Source organism: Elephantulus edwardii, unplaced genomic scaffold, assembly GCF_000299155.1.
Source record: "Elephantulus edwardii isolate Elephantulus edwardi_28Jun2011 unplaced genomic scaffold, EleEdw1.0 scaffold00096, whole genome shotgun sequence".
Classification (NCBI taxonomy): Eukaryota; Metazoa; Chordata; class Mammalia; order Macroscelidea; family Macroscelididae; genus Elephantulus; species Elephantulus edwardii.
Window position 1 is genome coordinate 1,850,289 of NW_006399846.1, and position 4,469 is coordinate 1,854,757.

The window sequence follows — 4,469 nt, forward strand, 5'->3', positions numbered from 1 at the left end:
TAGTTATATTTCCCAGCATGAACAGGGCTTGTTCCCAAAGCGGTATTGGGAGCAGACAAGCCAGATTTATGAATGTGAGGAGTGCAGTGAGTGAGAACTGCTGGCGATGATACAGACGGACCAAAGGAAGGGGAGCCAGATGACTCCTGAAAGATTATTGCAAGTCTGACAGGTCCAGTGCGCACGCTCTTTCATTTTCTCACCTGCTCCTCATAGTAGGTCTGTGAGAGAGCCAGAGCAGGATAAACTGTCACATTCCAAAACGGGAATCACAGGTGTATAGAGGGAGTTCTGGTGGCATAGTGTGTAAAACATTGTGCTGGTAATTGAAAGGCCAGAGGTTCAAATCCACCTGCAGTTCTTCAGGAGGAAGATGGGCAGCCTCCATTTGTAAAGATTCAGATCCTGGGGAACCCAGTGGAGGAGAACAATGAGTCACACTCGACTCGGCAGCAGTAGATCATGTTTTCTAGAAGTTGATTAACAAAACCAAAACAAAAAGTAGGAACAGAATCTCGAGCTCCTGGCTCATGGTGCGGTGCTCATTGTACTGAAGCAGTGTTTCTCAACTCTTAGCATGTGTCAACCCACAGCTGCCAGTTGATTGTGACTCACAGAATCCTGAAGCTGCAAATCCTTACAGGATGGGATTGCCTGTATTTCTCATGCAGAGTCACTGGTGAACTTGAATTGCTGACCTTTCCGTTAGCAGCCCACACACGAAGCCCCCACCAGGGCTTCTTGACATGTGTGAGTTTTGTATGCCTTTGTTGTTAGGTTACCGTTGAGTTGAGTATGACTCATAGGAACCTATGAACAACTGCTCTAAACCCTGTCCTATCCTGTGCCATCCTCACAATCTCTGACACACTGGAGCCCATTGCTGTAGTCACTGTGTCAATCCACCTGGTTGAGGATCTTCCTCTCTTTTGCTGACCCTCAATCTTTCCAAGCATGATGTCCTTCTTCAAGGAAATTGCCTATCCTAGCAACATGCCCAGTGTGTGTGAGGTGAAGCTTTGTACAGATTTTAGAGTTTAGCACAGATTTTGCAGAAAATTTTCACAGATTGTAAAATCAAGAAATAAAACATTTAAAAACAATAACAACAGGTTTGTTTTGAATCAGGGATATGATTACTTCATTCTTATTGCTGTCAAGTTAGAAGTGACTCATAGCTGGCCCTCCTGTGGGTCTTTGGGGACAGTAAATTGCGCAGGAGATTTACCAACTTTCTTTCTCCTGTGGAGCTGCACTAACAGTAAGGTTGCAACTTTGGGTTAGCTGCAACTCCATACAGATTAAGCCACTGGAGTTCCCTAAAGATAAGGAGGGTACTGTTTGCAATCATCACTTTAAAAATAAAAATTGCCATGGAATCTCTCTCCATTCACGTGTGTCAGAACGGAATTGCAGAGGGTGTTCAATGGCTGATATTTAGTAAGTAGATCACCAAGCTTTTCCTTTTGGTGAGGAACCTTCTACTTAGCAGCAAGCGTGTTAACTGTTTGTGCTACTCTGCGACTACTAATATGCACGTGTTGATGTTTAATAGTTTGAGCTACAGCGTGAACTGCATATCCAATTAGATGTTTTGTCCCCTAAATCCCTGCTAAATATTTCTATCGAATGAACTCACAGTTACAGGAAAATGGTATCAAGTGCTCTTGAGCTCTGCCAGACAGCCCTAGATAAATAAATGAAACTTGAACTCAGCACTGAGTTCATGGTGATGGTGGTTTTCTGAGCCACCAGACCCCATATCTGCAAGCACATCCTACTTTGAAGTTGGACTGTGTTTGCCTGCGGGATGATGGGGAATGGATTCCTCATCCAATATTTCACTGCATCCAGCTATGCAAAGTATTTTTATGTTTGATGTAGAGTTTCAAAGTGCGTTTGAAGTATATCCAAGGACGTGTTATTTTTTTCCCCCTTTGCAATAACACCTACAGTTTATTGGATGTCATCCAAGGATTGGTTAAGTTACAGTGCGTGCTGGTCCAGCTTGGGGAAAGCAGAGGAATGGCCAGTGGCACACATGCTGTGCAGTTATTTACAGAGCTCTGTTTCCCAAGGGATCATGTCAAGCACTGAGACCTAAGATCCAAACCCCAGCAGATGGCCTGGTTTGCTGTGTTGCTCTGTCTCTTGTGGTTAATAGGGCCACATGCTGCAGGATGAGACCCTAGTTATATGTGAATCCATGTTCTTTCATTGCAGCTTAACCCCCCCCACCACGTGGGCAGAAATGCGGGGTCTCAAAGAGAGCACATAGAATGTGTTATTTTTAAAGAAAGCCTTTCTCAGTAAAATAAAATATTGGGAAACAGTAAAACTTTGGTGATGCAAATTTACCAGAGGTCAAGCTTTAAGAAGTCCTGTTAGGTGTACATATCACCATTCATGTCTCAGTTCTAATTTCCTTGAGGTATGTTCCTAGCAGTGAGCGGGCCGGGTCATTGGGAATTTCAATGCTCATCTTTTTGAGGAAATACCAAATTGCCTTTCAGAGATGCTATACCATTTTACAATCCCCTCCAGCAATACATGAGATTTCCAATCTCTCCACATCCTCTCCGACATTTATTGCTTGCTGTCCTGTTAAACTTTGCTATCTCTACTGGGGTGAGATGGTATCTCGTTGTTTTGGTTTGCATCTTCCTGATTGCCAATGCTTTTGAGCATTTCTTTATGTATCTGTTGGCCATCTGAGTATCTCCCTTTGTGAACAGTCTTTTCATGTATTTTGCCCATTTTGCTATTGGATTATCAGTCTTTTTCTTGAAGAGGCCTAGGCTCATAGCAGCATTATTATTCACAATAGCAAGAAAATGGAAATAGCCCAAATGCCCATCAAAAACCAAATGGGGTGGGGGAAACCCAAACAAAACCAAATGGATTGAGAAATTGTGGTACATTCACACACTGGAATATATGCAGCACTAAGAAATAACTATTTCATAAAATACTATAAAACATAGATAATCTAGAAAGGATTATGTTGAGTGAACTAACTCAGTCTCATAAGGACAAATGTTGCACAAAGTCTTTATTGTAAAAATAGAAGGATAACTAGTAAGATGTGTATACATGTCCAAAAGGGGGAAGGGAGAGGGAGAAGGGGGCAGAAAAAAGGTGAAGGTTGAAAATCACTGGGCTAGGTGAGTTTAGTTGGTGGATAGGGGGCAAAGGAACAAGAAAGAACCAAGAGGGACTTAAAAAGACAGGGTAATAATAGTCATGTTTTCGTTGTTTTGTACCGTCATATTGGGAAATCATACTTGGAAAGATAGAGGGTTGACGAAAGAGAGGAAGACCCTCATCCAGGTGGATTCACACAATGACTGCAGCAATAAGCTCAAGTGTGTCAGGAATGATGAGGATGGCACAGGTCCAACTTGACTCAATGACACCTAACAACATCAAACAATATTTTACAACATTAAAATTTTGGTCTTGAATCTGTAAGTCTTGATATGTTACTGAGACACATTAGGTACATAAACCATTTTGCAATCCAATAAAGGTTCTTTATAATATTACCAATATAATGAGTTGTCACCCCACATTAAAAAAAAAACAACAACAAACACCCATGTGATGGAAAGAAGTAAAATTATCTCTACTTGTAGAGGACATGATCTTAGATATGGAAAACTCTAAAGAGTCTATAAAAAATAAGAATAAAGACAAAAGAAGATACTAGAGAGATGGTAGAGAAGGATAACTGGAAACAAGAATCACAGGAAGGAACTGTGAAGAGGGCTATCAAATGGGAGGAGGGTAAGCAGGGTCATAAAACAAAATATATGAATGGCTTAATAGAAAAATTAAACTTTCACTCAAATGACAATAAAACTTTTTAAAAGGAAGCTAATAGAGCTAATAAGCACATTCAGTCAAGTTGTATATTATACGATGGTGCTGGAGAAGAGCCTTGAACATACAGTGGACTGCCAAGAAAAGAAATAGGTCTGTATTGCAGAGGGTGAAATGAAGTTTCTCCTTGGAAGCTAGGATTTTGAAGCTCTGACTCACATACTTTAGGCACGTGGCCAGGAGAGACTGGTCCTTGGAGAAGGACATCATGCTCAGAAGGGTGGAGGAACCCCAGAGAAGATGGACAGATACAGGCGCTATTTGATGGGTGGAGGGAGGGATGGGTAAACAAAAGGGGAAATATTCAGTGTGAAAAAGAATGTATACAAATATTATCAACTTTGTATATAAACCAATATAAAATTTAAAAAATTAAAAAAAAAGATGGACAGATATAGTAACTGAGGCAATGAGAGTAGGTATGTTGGAATCAGTCAGACTGGCTCTGAACAGGGCAGGCTTAAGAGCTGTTGTAATTAGGGTCACTAAGGGCTGAACTTGCTCAGCATATCTTAAGCTCAAGGAACTGAAGAACAAATTCAAACCTCGAGTTGCTATAATCAAGGATGCTTTCGGCAGAATGTTAA